This window comes from Heptranchias perlo, chromosome 1, assembly GCF_035084215.1.
Source record: "Heptranchias perlo isolate sHepPer1 chromosome 1, sHepPer1.hap1, whole genome shotgun sequence".
Classification (NCBI taxonomy): domain Eukaryota; kingdom Metazoa; phylum Chordata; class Chondrichthyes; order Hexanchiformes; family Hexanchidae; genus Heptranchias; species Heptranchias perlo.
In genome coordinates, this window is record NC_090325.1 from 76,154,188 (window position 1) to 76,171,784 (window position 17,597).

A 17,597-nucleotide genomic window follows, 5' to 3' on the forward strand; every position below is an offset into this window, starting at 1 on the left:
ACTATAAAAGGATTGTTTTTATTTTGCTGTTTTATTCAGCTGCTACCTCCTATTTTCCATTTACCTCCCTTCAATATTTAATGTACAAAAAATCTTTTTGGCAAAAATGACACTGCTTTTTTTCACTAGTGAATGCTAATTTTGCAACCGACATAATCATGTTTTGACTGATTAAAACAAGCTGTAGGGACTTCAACACCTAACCTGTAAAATGGTTGCTGTTTTCTTGTTTTTAAAGGCTGAAAATGTTAAGGACATAATGGATAATATAGGCTGCTAATCTGTTTGGACGAGAGTTTTGATTCCACTTCCTCAATGGCACCTGCCAATGCAACATATTTTGGATCAAAAAAAATGTATTTGAGAACAGTAGTAACTTGAGCTGAATATCTATGCTTGCAATGATTAAAATTATGTAGCATAAATGAAGCGGTTAACGTGCAAACTGACTTTTCAGCAAAGCCCTGATTCCAAGTTGGGATGCATTTATATAAGAAGGGAAGAACTTGCATTTATATAGCATCTTTCGTGACCTCAGGATGTCCCAAAGTGCGTTACCTCCAAACAAGTACTTCTAAAGTGTAGTCACTGATGTCATGTAGGATACGCGGCAGCCAATTTGCACACAGCAAGGTCTCTCAAACAGCAATGAGATAACCAGGTAATCTGTTTTTCAGAACTGTGGCGTCTGTGCCACAAAAAACTGCTTTGTACCAATGGTAGTGAGTGCAGTCTCCTTTCCTGTTTGTTTGCCATTCGAGGGGAATTCCCAAATTCTTCCCTCTACATTGGCCCAAAGTTTTGTCTCCAATGTCTGCCTTGGCTCGGTGGCAGCGCGCTCGCCTCTGAGTCAGAAGTCCCACTCCGAGACATGAGCACATAATCCAGGCTGATATTTCAGTGCAGTACTGAGGGAGTGCTGTACTGTCGGAGGAGCCATCTTCAGGTTGAGACAGTAAACCATCTGCCCCATCAGGTGGATGAAAAAGATCCCATTGCACTATTCGAAGAGCAAGAGAGTCCTCCTGGTGTCCTGGCCAATAGTTATCCTTCAACCAACATCCATTAAACAGATTATCTGGTCATGTATCTCACTGCTGTTTGTGGGACCTTGCTGTCTGCAAATTGGCTGCCACATTAGCTGACATTACAACAGTGACAACATCCTTCTGTCCAGAACAGTTATGAGAGTAGGTGTCTGAAGTGTTCAACTGCTGTGTCAGTGGTGCTGGTTCCATCTGTGGCATAGTGATCCATTTAATAGGTTCAAATACCTGGGTGCCCCAATGATTTCATAGGGACAGAAATAGGCCATTCAGTTTCTTGAGCCTGTTCCACCATTTCAATCCGATCATCGCTGATCTGTAAGTCAACTCCATTTAGGCACCTTTTTGATCCATGTCCCTTGATACCCTCTGAACAAAAATCTACCAATTTCAGTCCTGAAATTTCAATTGATCCAGCATCCACCGCCTTCTGGGGAGGGAAGGAAAGAATTCCAGATTTCCAGTACTGTTTGTGAGATGTTTCTCCTGATTTCACCCCTAAAATGGCCTAGCTTTAATTTGAAGATGATGTGTCCTTGTTCTGGATTCTTCCACTGGAGGAAATAATTGCTCTGTATGGACCCTATCCAATTCCTTTTATCATTTTATACACCTCAATCTTCTAAACTCAAAGGAATACAAGCTAAGTGTATGCAACATGTATTCATAATTTCACCCTTTTAAGACTTGGTATTAATCTGGTGAATCTGTACTGTATCCTCTTCAAGGCCAATATATCCTCCATTGAGGTAAGGTACCCAAAACTGAATGCAGTACTCCAGATGGGGTCTGACCAAGGCAATGTACAAATAAAGCATAACTTCCTCCTGTTTATATTCTAGCCCCATTGAGATAAAGGCCAACGTTCCATTAGCCTTTTTGATTACTTTTATAGCTCTGCATTTGCTTTTAGTGATGTGTACATGGACACCCACATCCCTTTGCTCTTTTACAGTTCCCAGTCTCTTGGCGTTAAGAAAATATTCTGATTTCTGTTTCTGATCTATAGTGGACAACCTCACACTTCCTCCACATTGAACTCCATCTACCGTTGTTTTACCAACTCACTCTGTCAATGTCCCTTTGTAACTTCCTGCTCCCATCTGCACTACTTATTGTGTCTCCTACATTACAACAGTGGCTAAATGTCAAAATACTTCATTGGTTGGAAAGTGCTTTAAGACATCCTGAGGTTGTGAAAGGCACTATCGATGCAAGCTTTTTTTCTTCTGCAAACTCAGACATAGAAATATCTCCTCCTTCGTCCAAATCCTTAATCTATATGGTTGAAAAGCTGAGGCCCCAGTGCAGATCACCGAGGGGCACCACTTGTCACATCCTGCCAATCAGAGAATGTTCCCTTTAACTCTACTTTGAATTTCTTACCGTCCAGTGAATTGCTTACCTGTGTCACAAGGTTACCTTCAATTCCATGAGCTTTTATTTTTGCTACAGCATAAGGTACATTTGCAAGGAAGTTATGCTAAACCTTTTTTATTCATTCATGGGATGTGGGTGTTGCTGGCAAGGCCAGCATTTATTGCCCATCCCATTTATAAATCAGTGGCTAGGCTGCAGCTGGTGCGTGGTGTTCCATTCTGGGCACCACACATTAGAAAGGGTGTTAAAGCTTTGGAGAGGGTGCAGAGATTTACTGAAATGGTACCAGGGACGAGGGGCTTCAGTTATATGGTGCAACTGGCGAAGCTAGGTTTGTTCTCCTTGGAGCAGAGAAGGTTAGTGCAGATTTAATAGAGGTCGTTCAAAATTATGGAAGATTTTTATAAATAAGGAGGAACTGTTTCCATTGGCAGGAGGGTCGATACCAGAAGAGAGATTTAAAATCATTGGTAAAAGAACCAGAGGGGAGATCAGAAAGAGTTATGCTCTGGTGCAAGTCGATTCAATAGTAACTTTCAAAAAGGACTTGGATATAAAATTGAAACGGAAGAATTTGCAGTGCTATGGGGAAAGAGCTAATTGGATAGCTCTTTCAAAGAGTTGGCACAGGCATGATTGGCTGAATGGCCTCCTTCTGTGCTTTATGATTCAATGATATGTTGTGTGGAATCTTATCCAATCCCTTCTGGAAGTCCATATAGGCAATAACACACCCTTCCCTGTCCACCATTGTTAGTCACCTCAAAAGATTGTTACATTAGTCAGACATGACTTACCCTTTGCATCCATGTTGACTCCCTTCAATCAGTTCATACATGTTCAAGTGCTCAGTCACGCTGTCACTGATAGACTAAATGAATAGGATTGTTGAGCAAATGGAGCTTGATGGAGTCAACTGTATATAGCACTGCTGGCTGTGCAAGAACCCTTTTGAAAGAATCTGTGCAGGATGTTGTAACTATTGCACTAGTGCCAAGTAGAACGTCAAGGTGACACCAAGCATGAATAGTCATACACATATGCTGTAATATTGCCTAAACTTAATTGCTGATGAGTGTTCAGCTGAGCTCTGTTTTGGGATTTTGGGCAAATAGGTCCAAGAAATTGAGAGAGGTATTTACCATGCAAGAAGTGTTGCCAAACAAAAGGTGGATTACTTTCAATTTAGTTACAGTAGTCATTCTCCAATTTAAGGTTGGGTTACATGCAGCATTTGCCCTTCTCTTCCCATATAGACTGGTTTGTGAGGTTTAACTAGATGTGAAGTTTTTGTCAGGTGTGGCCACATTTAATTTCAGGCATGCTCACAGGGTGATTATATACTTCATTTATTGTAAGAGATTTTAGACTTTTCAGATCTTGAATCTATGTAGTCTCTGCAAATTTCCAACCAGGAGAATTTTAATTGAGTATTCTAAGGAAGTTTCTTTTAATATGTATGTGGTGAATATCTAAAAGTTGTAATTGTTTGTCTAAATCCTTGGGCTAAGATGTTTTTGTCTGAGGCAAAAATGACTCTGCAAGGAGGAGAAAGAAGCCATTGAAGTTGTACTGAGGGATTGGTCCTATGATTCTTGCTCAAAAACTCTGGGCAAGTATCCCTTTTTTTCTGCTAGTTTTTTTGTCTGCTTATATGCTTGAGCATATCATGTCATAACTGTAGACCAGTACATGGTTACTAATTCTCATTTGAAGATGGCTACAGCATTTGGAGGTAAGTAATGATGTGTTTGTTGTACTTTTGGCTTCATCACTGTGTAATTGACTTTATTCCTGCAGAAATGGCATTGTGATTAAATGGTGTTTTGGATCTGACTAGTTTTGAGCATAGATGGAGAATTTTTCTTCAAAATGCACGACATATTTGTGGCCTTGTCCACGAGAATTAGTTTTGATTTTTAAGCTGAATATTTTTGCTTTTCTTTTTAAAAGAGGTGTTATAATTGAATTTGTCAATTAGCAAGAGTATGTACAAGGAGTAAGTAGTTTAGTTTATTCTACAATGAGCTGACTAGCTAATTATGAAGTTGCAAGTGAGTTATGATTGCAGCCTAAAATGCTATTTTGTATATCTATAGCTCAATCGTTTATTGTGTTCTTAATATACTGAAGGAACTTAAATTGAAATCACTATGGCATGCAGGTTATGGAATGATCTGGTGACATTGTGAACCTTAGTCAATACTTCTTTCTCCCCTATCCATTCTGTTTTAAATTGTGACATCACCTGTAGTTCAAACTGTTATGGAAGTTGATCTTTTTGCTGTGCATGAGGGATTCAATATGTGGATGTTTGGCAACATTCTTTGTCATGTATCATGACTGTTAGATGTTTAGTTTTGGCTGCCTTTGGGAGATTATTTAAGTAAAGTTTTTTTTAAAAAAAATAACTTAAACTTTCAAACCATTTTGCAGCTCTACTTAGTTTGAGATAGTAGTATTTCATTCAAATTTGACAACAAAAACCTGGAGATGCTGGAAATCTGTGAAAACAAAGAAAATGATGGTAATATATAGGTCCTTCATTAAAGAGAAAGTACACAATATTTTGGGCTACACCCCAAACCTTTTTCTCAACAAATGCAGTTGTGTTTTGTATTTCCAGCATATTGTTTCGGAATGCCAGGATCCATATCCACTTCTGTGAAAGTTGATCAGCAATGTACCGATCAAAGAAGTTAGCACAATGACTGTGCCTTATAGCTATGATATCTAATGTCTGTGCCCCAGCAAGCAATACAATTAGTGACAAATTTTGTGACCCTGTATTTGCAACTTTTTTTCTGTGTGCTGAGCACAACTCAGTTACTCAAGTTTCATCACCCAGGTATGTCTTGATATCAAACCAAAATAATATTGTCCATTACTATCTGTTTCTGGACTTGGAGAAATTTGCAGCATTTGTCACAGGATGTTTTTGAGACTTGAGGGAAGTATACAGTGCTGTCCCTCAGGGATCAGTATTAGAATCACTGGTCTTTTTGATAGAGAATTGTTATAGCACAGAAGGAGGCCATTTGAGCCTGTGCCAGCTCTTTGTAAGAGCAAGCCAGTTAGTCCCATTCCCCTGCTCTTTCCCCTTAGCCCTGCAAAATTTTTTTCCCCTCAAATATTTATCAATTACTTTTTAAAAGCCACGATTGAATCTGCTTCCACCACCCTTTCAGGCAGCACATTCCAGGTTTTTCTCATGTTGCTTTTGGTTCTTTTGCCAATCACCTTAAATCTGCTTCCTCTGGTTCTCGACCTTTCCATCAAAGGGAACAGTTACCCTTTATTTACTTTATCTAAACCCTTCATGATTTTGAACACTTCTATCAAATCTCCTCTCTCCACCTCTGCTCTAAGGAGAACAACCCCAGCTTCTTCAGTCTTTCCAAGTAACTGAAGTCCCTCATCCCTGCAACCATTCTAGTAAACCTTTTCTGCACCCTCTCTAAGGCCTTCACATCCTTCCTAAAGTGTGGTGCCCAGAATTGAACACAATACTCCAGTTGTATTCAAGTTGAACCAGTGTTTTATAAAGGTTCAACATAGGTTCCTTGCTTTTGTACTCGATGCCTCTATATTTGTAAAGCCCAGAATCCTGTGTGCTTTTTAACTACTTTCTCAACCTGTCTCGCCACCTTCAAAGATTTGTGCACATATGCACCCCCAGGTCTGTTCCTGCACCCCCTTTAGAATTGTATCCTTTAGTTTATATTGTGTCTCTGCATTCTTCCTGCCAAAATGTATCACTTTGCACTTGTGTTAAATTTCATCTGCAATGTGGCCGTCCATTCCATCAGCCTGTCTGTTCTCTTGAAGTCTATTACTGTCGTCCTCACTGCTACGCTTCCAAGTTTTGAGTCATCTGCATGAGTAGAATCTCCATAGAGTAGAATGTAAAATAAGTTGTGTACAAGGAGTAACAGTATTGTAGGTATATTTCTCAACTGCTTTACAAGGGTGTCGATTCCTTCCATTTTAAGAGGAAAACAAAACTAAAATCTACCCCATGTTGATCTGGACCCCTGAAGTTGATTGCTGAATTGACCAATGGTCACTGTTAACTTTCATTGTAACCTTTCTGTAACACGAGATCTGTTAGGATTCCAGAATTTGGTTGCTAAAATTGCACAAAACAAAATAGGATCTCCAACTCAACTTCTGACTTTTAAATGCCCTGTATTTTAAGGGAAAGTTGAAGGTCCCATTGTAAATTCAGGTTGTGGAAGGATTGGTCTGAAGCACTGACCCAAGTATCCCTCTAACTACAATGAACTTTGTTTCTTGTGCAAATAAGTATACCTCCCCTCATGCTAGAGAATCTTGTGTACAACTCCTTATTGTAACTACTTAAAGGTGCCATCATCTGATGGCGTCCCACCTTTCAGTGGAAAAAGTCATTAGCAAGTCTCCCCTCAGCCCAAATTTGCTTTCTTCAAGAAAGGGACATTACCAAAGTCTTGCTGTACTAGAAAGGGGTACTAATGCTGTCCATTATTAGCAACCACAGAAATTGAGTTCAATTGTGTACAGTTTTTGTAAGAGCGCATAAACTATTTTTGGAGCTTTTAAAATCATGTTTTTTATTGAAATAGTTATTGCTGGTCTCTTAATTACAAATAAGCCAAATGGACCCAGCCTTGTGTTTGGCACACTGAATTATTGTACCTCACTGTCTGCAATCTGGATTTGAATTCAAACTGGAATGGATGAGTTTCACATCTCTACAATCTTTATGGGTCTTATGTGAAATCCCTCTGATCAATTGTGGGAGACTTTGTACAAGTCCCTGGGGAACTGGCTAGATTGGCAAAATGAGATTACAAGAACAGCTGGTGCACAAACAAAAAAAAATTCCAGTACAGTGCTTAAGTGCAAGAACTTCTGAAGCTGTTTGATGCCCAAAATGAAATTGTTCCATTTCCTCAGCAAGAATATGTACTTGGAATTTGTGTAAATTTGCCACTATAAATCCAGTGAATTTAGATTTTTTTTTTATATATAGACTTTCTCAAATTGGAGTTTCCATCACAATGGCTGAACTCTGGAAAAAATTCTCAATGGCAAATTGACATTGCTGTCACTAGTGCTGCTTCTTGTGTTCTTTGTCTAAATTGACATTCGAGGCTTTTGATGGGACTTGAACTTCCCTCTCCTTTTTGACATTAATAAGGAGTGAAGAAAATGCTTGTTTTCTTTTACTAAACCGTGGTTTCTTTGATAATGCCCTGCTCGTCACTATAAATGCTTCATTCCAATGGGGAGGGGTGAATCTGAATGTTCATGGCTCTTTTGAATCGGACCAGACCCTGTATTGAGATTGTATCTTTGTTAATGTTGAAAACAACCTTGGATCAGAGTTTACACTGTGTACTTAATTCTTCAATACAAAAACTATGCCACAAGTGCAAATCCATATTTTATTGTGCAATGCATCAATATGCAAGAGTTATTTTTGAAAAGTTGGAATGTGATGTGAAAGGGAATTAATCTTTTCCAAAGCTACAGTTGTTAAAATATAAGAAAAGTTGAAATTTATAGATGGAAGCAATTTGGTTTCCTTCAAGCTGGCAATGTTGTGTTCAGGCCTGCTGACACACATTGATGTCTGTTGAAGACCATACCCTGTTTTAAGTTTTTAAAAAAAAAAAAATTGGGCATGTCAAACTTTGTGGGCTTGTTACCTTTTGTATTTAAAATAATAAGTTGAGATTACACCCATAAACCAATGGGCAAACATTCAATGTTAACCAGTTTTTGGGACTCAGTTGTTAATCCAAAAAACTTTAATGCAGCTAGGATGTTTATTTCGTCAAAGCTGTGTCATACTGTGTAGGTCTACTCTTAACACTTACTCAGTGTTTTGATGGTGACCTTAGCAACTGCAGTGATGTTGTTTATTGTGCGCAGCCTGTAGCATTCATGTACCTGAAATATATACATGCACTGTGAACAAATAGACTGCAATTTTTATTTATGCTTTAAAATCTGGAAAAAATATTTGGTACTCATCTGTTGCCCCTCTTTCAAAGCAATATAGTAGTTCAGCTTTTTAATTTAAATGTCAACAAAAATTTTAGTTCAACTCTGTGGAATTGAGCATTTTTATACTGCCCTGTTAAGACATTGGTAGTATTACTAGAGTATGGGCTTCCAATGCCATGTCCTCTCCATCACGAAGACCCCTTGCTTCTACCTTCATAATACCTCTCTTTGCCCCTGCCTCAACCGTCTGCTGACACCCTCATCCATGCTTTTGTTACTTCCAGATTCAACTACTCCAATGCTTACCTGGCCAGCCTTGCACCTTCCACCCTCTATAGAGCGCATCCAAAACTCTGGCCGTATCCTAACTCGTACCAAGTCTCATTTGATCCATCATATCTGTCCTCTCTGACCTACATTGGCTCCTGGTCCACCAACACCTTGAAGTTTTGTTCATATCCCTCCATAGCCTCGCCCCTCCCTATCTCAGAACTCTGTGTTCCATCAATTCTCGCCCCTTGTGCATTCCCGAACTCCTTTGCCCCACCATTGGCAGCTGTGCCTTCAGCTGTCTAGGCCCTAAGTTCTGGAATTTCCTCCCTAAAGTTCTGCATGCCTCCACCCCTCACCTTTAAAATGCACCTTTTTAAAACCTACCTCTTTGACCGTGATGTCGCCTCCTTTAGCTCGGTGTTAATTTTTATCTGATTACGCCCCTGCGCAGTGTCTTCGGACGTTTTACCTCATTAAAGGCACTGTATAAATGCAAGTTATTGTTCTCAAGTATCTAATAGAATTAGTAACCTAGTGCTCAATATTGGTTTACTGGAATATGTGGAACTGCATTTATGATTGCGCTTCACAGCCAATGAATTACTTTAAGTGTAGTTACTAATCTGTAGGCAAACATGGCAGCCAATTTGCATACAGCAAGGTGGTACAAATAGCACATAAGATGCACGGACAGTTCGTAATTTAGTTCAGGGCGAAGTGTTGGTCAGGATATCAAATAGTTCCATTGGATCTTTTATGTGCATTTGAAGAAGCTCTTCGTTTAACATCTCGTCTGAAATTACTTCTGAGAATGTAGTACTCCTTCAATACAGGCACTGAAGTGCCAGCTTAGTTTGTGCTATTCCTTCACTTGATTTTTGAATCCACTACCTTCTGATTTAAGCCAAGCTGACTACTTTAAAAGTGGAACAAAAACTGATTATTCTCATAATCTACTAATGACTTGGACTTGGGTATACAGGGCACAATTTCAAAATTTGCAGATGATGCAAAACTTGGAAGGGTGGTAGTGAGATAGTGATAGACTTCAAGAGGATATAGACAGGCTGGTGGCATGGGCAGACACATGGCAGATGAAGTTTAATGCAGAAAAATACGAAATGATACATTTCGGTAGGAAGAATGAGGAGAGGCAATATAAACTAGAAGGCATAACTCTAAAGGGGGACAGGAACAGGGAGATCTGGGGGTATATGTGCACAAATCGTTGAAGGTGGCACGGCAGGTTGAGAAAGGAGTTGAAGCATACATGATCCTGGGCTTTATAAATCGAGGCATAGAGTATGGAAGTATGAAATTAAGGATAGTATCCGACTAAAAACAAGGACATATAAGGTAGCCAAACTTAGTGGGAGGATAGAAGATTGGGAAGTCTTCAAAAGACAGCAAAAAGTAATGAAAGGATTGATTAAGAAAGGGAAGATAGATTATGAAAATAAATTAGCAAAAAATATAAAAACAGATAGCAAGAGTTTCTATAGTTATATAAAAAGAAAAAGGGTGGCTAAGGCAAACGTAGGTCCCTTAGAGGATGAGACCGGGAAATTAATGGTGGGAAACATGGAAATGGCAAAAATGCTGAACAAATATTTTGTTTCAGTCTTTACGGTAGAGGACACTAAGAATATCCCAACACTGGACAAACAGGGGGCTCTCGGGGGGGAGGAGCTAAATACAATTAAAATCACTAAGGAATTGGTACTCAGTAAATTAATGGGACTCGAGGCGGATAAATCCCCTGGACCTGATGGCTTACATCCTAGGGTCTTGAGGGAAGTGGCAGTAGGGATTGTGGATGCTTTGGTAATTTTCCAAAATTCTCTGGACTCAGCAAAGGTCCCGGCAGATTGGAAAACTGCCAATGTAACACCCTTATTTAAAAAGGGTAGTCGGCAGAAGGCTGGAAATTATAGACCAGTTAGCCTAACATCTGTGGTGGGTAAAATTTTGGAGTCTATTATTAAGGAGACAGTAGTGGAACATTTGGATAAACATAATTTAATAGGACAAAGTCAGCAAGGCTTTACGAAGGGGAAGTCATGTCTGACAAATTTGCTTGAGTTCTTTGAGGACATAACGTACAGGGTGGATAAAGGGGAACCAGTGGACATAGTGTATTTAGACTTCCAGAAGGCATTCGACAAGGTGCCACATAAAAGATTATTGCTCAAGATAAAGAATCACTGGATTGGGGGTAATATTCTGGCATGGGTGGAGGATTGGTTATCTAACAGGAAGCAGAGAGTTGGAATAAATGGTACATTCTTGGACTGGCAACCTGTAGCCAGTGGTGTTCCACAGGGGTCGGTGCTGGGTCCCCAACTCTTTCCGATCCATATTAACGATTTGGAGGAGGGGACCGAGTGTAACATATCAGTTTACAGATGATACAAAGATGGGAGGGAAAGTAGAGAGTGAGGAGGACATAAAAAACCTGCAGGGGGATATAGACAGGCTGGGTGAGTGGGCGGAGATTTGGCAGATGCAATACAATATTGGAAAATGTGAGGTTATGCACTTTGGCAGGAAAAATCGGAGAGCAAGTTATTATCTCAATGGCGAGAAACTGGAAAGTACTGCAGTACAAAGGGATCTGGGGGTTCTAGTGCAAGGAAATCAAAAAGTTAGTTTGCAGGTACAGCAGGTGATCAAGAAGGCCAACGGAATGTTGGCTTTTATTGCTCGGGGGATAGAATATAAAAACAAGGAGGTATTGCTGCAGTTATATAAGGTATTGGTGAGACCGCACCTGGAATACTGCATACAGTTTTGGTCTCCATACTTAAGAAAAGACATACTTGCTCTCGAGGCAGTACAAAGAAGGTTCACTCGGTTAATCCCGGGGATGAGGGGGTGGACATATGAGGAGAGGTTGAGTAGATTGGGACTCATTGGAGTTCAGAAGAATGAGAGGCGATCTTATTGAAACATATAAGATTGAGAAGGGGCATGATCGGGTGGATGAGGTAAGGATGTTCCCAAGGATGGGTGAAACTAGAACTAGGGGGCATAATCTTAGAATAAGGGGCTGCTCTTTCAAAACTGAGATGAGGAGAAACTTCTTCACTCAGAGGGTAGTAGGTCTGTGGAATTTGCTGCCCCAGGAAGCTGTGGAAGCTACATCATTAAATAAATTTAAAACAGAAATACAGTTTCCTAGAAGTAAAGGGAATTAGGGGTTACGGGGAGCGGGCAGGAAATTGGACATGAATTTAGATTTGAGGTTAGGATCCGATCAGCCATGATCTTATTGAATGGCGGAGCAGGCTCGAGGGGCCGATTGGCCTACTCCTGCTCCTATTTCTTATGTTCTTTAAGTCATGATAATCCTGTGTTGTTGGACCAGTAATCCAGAGGCCTGGACTAATAATCCAGAGTCATCAGTTCAAATCCTGCCATGGCAGCTGGGGAATTTAATTTCAATTAAGTAAATAAAAATCTGGAATTAAAAAACTAGTATCAGTAATGGTGGCCATGATTGTCGTAAAAACCCATCTGGTTCACTAATGTCCTTTTTAGGGAAGGAAACCTGCTGTCCTTACCCAGTCTGGCCTATGTGACTCCAGACTGACAGCAATGTGGTTGATTCTTAATTGCCCTCTGAAATGGCCTAGCAAGCCACTCAGTTGTACAATCTCGCTTTTTAAAAAAAAAAAGTTAGAATAAAACAGGACGGACCACCCGGCATCAGACCACGAAGCACTGGACACGACAAAGGCAAACCAAGCCCAATCGACCCTGCAAAGTCCTCCTCACTGACATCTGTGGACTTGTGTCAAAATTGGGAGAGCTGTCCCACAGACTAGTCAAGCAACAGCCTGACAGCCATACTCACAGAATCATACCTTTCAGCCAACGTCCCAGAATCTTCCATCACCATCCCTGGGTATGTCCTGTCCCATGACCAGAGGTGGTGATAGTGATATACGGTCAGGAGGGAGTGGCCCTGGGAGTCCTCAACATCGACTCTGGACCCCATGAAATCTCATGGCATCAGGTCAAACATGGGCAAGGAAACCTCCTGCTGATTACTGCCCTCCCTCAGCTGATTAATCTGTCCTCCTCCATGTTGAACACCACTTGGAGGAAGCACTGAGGGTAGCAAGGGCACAGAATGTACTCTGGGCGGGGCACTTCAATATCCATCACCAAGAGTGGCTCGGTAGCACCACGACTGACCGAGCTGGCCGAGTCCTGAAGGACATAGCTGCCAGACTGGGCCAGCGGCAGGTGGTGAGCGAACCAACACAAGGGAAAAACCGACTTGACCTTGTCCTCACCAATCTATCTGTGGCAGATGCATCTGTCCATGACAGTATTGGTAGGAGTGACCACCGCACAGTCCTCATGGAGACTAAGTCCAGTCTTCACACTGAGGACACCATCCAACATGTTGTGTGGTACTACCACAGTGTTAAATGGGATAGATTCAGAACAGATCTAGCAGCTCAAAACTGGGCATCCATGAGGCATTGTGGGCCATCAGCAGCAGCAGAATTGTATTCCAGCACAATCTGTAACCTCATGGACCGGCATATTCCTCACTCTACCATTACCAACAAGCCAGGGGATCAACCCTGGTTCAATGAGGAATGTGGAAGAGCATGCCAGGAGCAGCGTACCTTTATAAAAAAAAAAAAAAAGTGCCCCTGATGAAGCTACAACTCAGGATTACATGCATGCTAAACAGCAGAAGCAACATGCTATGGACAGAGCCAAGCGATTCCACAACCAATGGATCAGATCAAAGCTCTGCAGTCCTGCCATATCCTGTCGTGATGGACAATTAAACAACTAACGGGAGGAGGAGGAGGCTCTGTAAACATCCCCACCCTCAATGATGGCTGAGTCCAGCCGTGAGTGCAAAAGACAAGGCTGAAGCGTTTGCAACCATCTTCAGCCAGAAGTGCCGAGTGGATTATCCATCTCAGCCTCCTCCTGATATCCCCACTGTCACAGGAGCCAGTCTTCAGCCAATTCGATTCACTCCACATGATATCAAGGAACGGCTGAGTGCACTGGATACAGCAAAGGCTATGGGCCCCGACAACAGACTGGCTGTGGTGCTGAAGATGTGCTCTGGAACTAGCCGCGCCTCTAGCCAAACCGTTCCAGTACAGCTACAACACTGGCATCTACCCGACAATGTGGAAAATTGCCCAGGTATGTCCTGTCCACAAAAAGCAAGACAAATCCAATCCGGCCAATGACTGCCCCATCAGTCCACTCTCAATCATCAGCAAAGTGATGATGGAAGGTGTCGATGACACCTTCCATCAAGTGGTGCTTTATCATCAATAACCAACTCACCGATGCTCAGTTTGGGGTCCACCAGGACCACTCTGTTCCAAACCTCAGTACAGCCTTGGTCCAAACATGGACAAAAGAGCGGAATTCCAGAGGTGAGGTGAGAGTGACTGCCCTTGACATCAAGGCAGCATTTGACCGAGTGTGGCACCAAGGAGCCCGAGTAAAATTGAAGTCAATGGGAATCGGGGAAAACTCTCCAGTGGCTGGAGTCATACTTAGCACAAAGGAAGATGGTAGTGGCTGTTGGAGGCTAGTCATCTCAACCCCAGGACATTGCTGCAGGAGTTCCTCAGGGCAGTGTCCTCTGCCCAACCATCTTCAGCTGCTTCATCGAGGACCTTCCTTCCATCATAAGGTCAGAAATGGGGATGTTCGCTGATTGCACGGTGTTCAGTTCCATTCGCAACCCCTCAGATAATGAAGCAGTCCGTGCCCGTGTGCAGCAAGACCTGGACGATATCCAGGCTTGGACTGATAAGTGGCAAATAACATTTGCACCAGGCAATGACCATCTCCAACAAGAGTGAGTCTAACTACCTCCCCTTGACATTCAACTGCATTACCACCGCCGAATCCCCCACTGTTAACATCCTGGGGGTCACCATTGACCCTGGTTAGACCGCACCTGGCGTACTGTGAGCTGTTCTGGGCACCGCACCTTCAGAAGGACATATTGGCCTTGGAGGGAGTGCAGCATAGGTTTACTAGAATGATACCAGGACTTCAAGGGTTAAGATACGAGGAGAGATTACACAAATTGGGGTTGTATTCTCGAGTTTCGAAGGTTAAGGGGTGATCTGATCGAAGTTTATAAGATATTAAGGGGGGTGGATAGAGAAACTATTTCTGCTGGTTGGGGATTTTAGGAGTAGGGGGCACAGTCTAAAAATTAGAGCCAGACCTTTCAGAAGCGAGATTTGAAAACATTTCTACACACAAAGGGTTGTAGAAGTTTGGAACTCTTCTGCAAACGGCAATTGATACTAGCTCAATTGCTAAATTTAAATCTAAGATAGAAAGCTTTTTGGCAACCAAAGGTATTAAGGGATATGGGCCAAAGGCAGGTATATGGAGTTAGATCACAGATCAGCCATGATGTTATCAAATGGCGGAGCAGGCACGAGGGGCTGAATGGCCTACTCCTGTTCCTATGCAGAAACTTAACTGGACCAACCGTATAAATGCTGTGGCTACAAGAGGAGGTCAGAGGCTGGGTATTCTGCAGCGAGTGACTCCTTTCCTGACTTCCCCCAAAGCCTTTCCACCATCTACAAGGCACAAGTCAGGAGTGTGATGGAATACTCTCCACTTGCCTGGGTGAGTGCAGCTCCAACAACACTCAAGAAGCTCAATACCATCCAAGACAAAGCAACCTGCTTGATTGACACCCCATCCACCACCCTAAACATTCACTCCCTTCACCTCCGGAGCACCGTGGCTGCAGTGTGTACCATCCACAGGATGCACTGCAGCAACTCGCCAAGGCTTCTTCAACAGCGTCTCCCAACCTAGAAGGACAAGGGCAGCAGGCACATGGGAACAACACAACCTGTACCTTCCCTTCCAAGTCACACACCATCCTGACTTGGAAATATATCGTCGCTGGGTTAATATCCTAAGCTCCCTACCTAACAGTACTGGTGGGAGAGCCTTCACCGCACGGACTGCAGCGGTTCAAGAAGGTGGCTCACTGCCACCTTCTCGAGGGCCATGAAGGATGGGCAATAAATGCTGGCCTCACCAGCGACGCCCACATCCAATGAATTAATTTTTTTTTAAAAACACTGCTTCGACCACAACTGGAGTATTGTGTCTAGTCCTGGACACTACGGCTTTCACATCTTTCCTAAAGTGCAGAAAAGATTTACTAAAATGGTTCCAGGGATGAGTGATTTTAGTTACGTAGATAGACTGGAGAAGCTGGGGTTGTTCTCCTTGGAACAGAAGTTTGTGAGGAGATTTGATAGAGGTATTCAAAATCTTGAAGCATCTAGACAGAAGATAGAGAAACTGTTCCCATTGGCCGAATGGTCAAGGACCAGAAGACATAGATTTGAGGTGATTGGCAAAAGAACCAAAGGTGATAGGAACAATTTTCTTACAAAGCGAGTGGTTAGGATCTGGAATACACTGCCTGAGGGGGTGGTGGAGGCAGATTCAATGATGGCTTTCAAAAGGGGACTGGATAAGTACTTGAAAGAAAAACGTTTGCAGGCTACAGGCATAGGGCAGAGCAGTGGGACCAGCTGGATTGCTCTTGCATTGAGCTGGTGCGGACTCAATGGCCTCCTTCCTTGCTGGTAATCTCTCTGATTCGAATTGATCCCAGTGTTTTGAACAGGAAGTGTTGTTTCTGTTGGATGATACCTACCCCTGCCATGAGGTTTTGTTTTTGCATTGGCACTGGTCATCTCCAGCAAACATCTCTACAGATAGAAGATAGGTGGGTCATTGGGATTTGTCACTTAGTTATCATAGTCTCCTGGAGCTTGCTTGATTGCCTTCAAGGGTCAGAATGGAATTTACCAGAGCTTTTTCCTAAATTTTCCTAGAGTTTTTTGCCTTTCCTAAGACATTGTGTAATTAGTTGGGAGGAGGAAGAGAATGATGGTGTGTGGAAGTTGCACCATGGCAACAGGCAGCTGGTCTTCTATACCTTTTTGTATACTCACCTGGTACCAAAGTGGATGTTCTTTGTGCGAGCTAAACGGTAAGGCTATTTACTTATTTGCACTTTCAAGTTGGAGTTAGCAGATAGCAAACTGAAGAAAGCAGCTTCACTTCGGTATGTCAAGGTACTAATGCCAGTTCGAACATTGTCCCACATCAGCGAACTTTTTTTTGGTAACCTCTCATTTTTGTTTTTGAAAGAATCTGGAGGAGGCAGTTTATCTCTAGCCACTGAAGGAATATCATGTGGAAGCCTAGCAATTGATGTATTGCAATCTCAGGATGTCACGGCTGAGCCTAATCATGAAGTCCGTGTGCATTTCCCAGCATTGCTGTGAGGAATATGAACCCTGGTTAAAGGCTTGTTTTCCTTCCTAAAAATGGAACCAAAAACTTTCCCAATCGTTCCCTGTATCTGTTGGAACAGCTTACAAGGGAATTTGTTTTGATGGTTGGCCCTTCCCAATAACTAAGGGGAAGAATACTGAGAATTGCAAGGTCAGTATGTACTGCACCCCTTATAGTTTATGCAGCTATACGGAGAGGTATAACTGGTAAATTTCCTTCAGTGCACTTTCCTCAATATAGCATCTATCTGACTGTGTATCGTTCAGACAAATTCTGTCTTAAATCCGAATAGATCTTCTAACAAACAGCCAAAAAATCTTATTACTTAACTTTCATACTAGAACGTTCATGTAGAAGTCCAATAATGCAGACGGTTTTTTGCGTGGCATCAAAGGTTAGGTAGCTGGTAATTTGTACAGTAAGCTTTTGTATGGCAATTGGAAGGATAGCAAGAATTCCATCCCAATTGTTTGAAAAGACTGCATTGTTTTGCACATCCGTCTGCATGAATTATTCCTTTCACAATGAACCTTTTTAAGGATTTCAGTTTCTTGA

The 17,597-nt window shown here is 42.0% G+C and overlaps 1 protein-coding gene across 8 annotated transcripts in view; it reads left to right on the forward strand.

Moving 5' to 3' along the window:
* Positions 1 to 17,597, forward strand: part of mtus1b (microtubule associated tumor suppressor 1b) — a 184,524-nt gene that overhangs the window by 85,892 nt on the left and 81,035 nt on the right. The gene's annotated exons all lie outside the window — the stretch shown is intronic.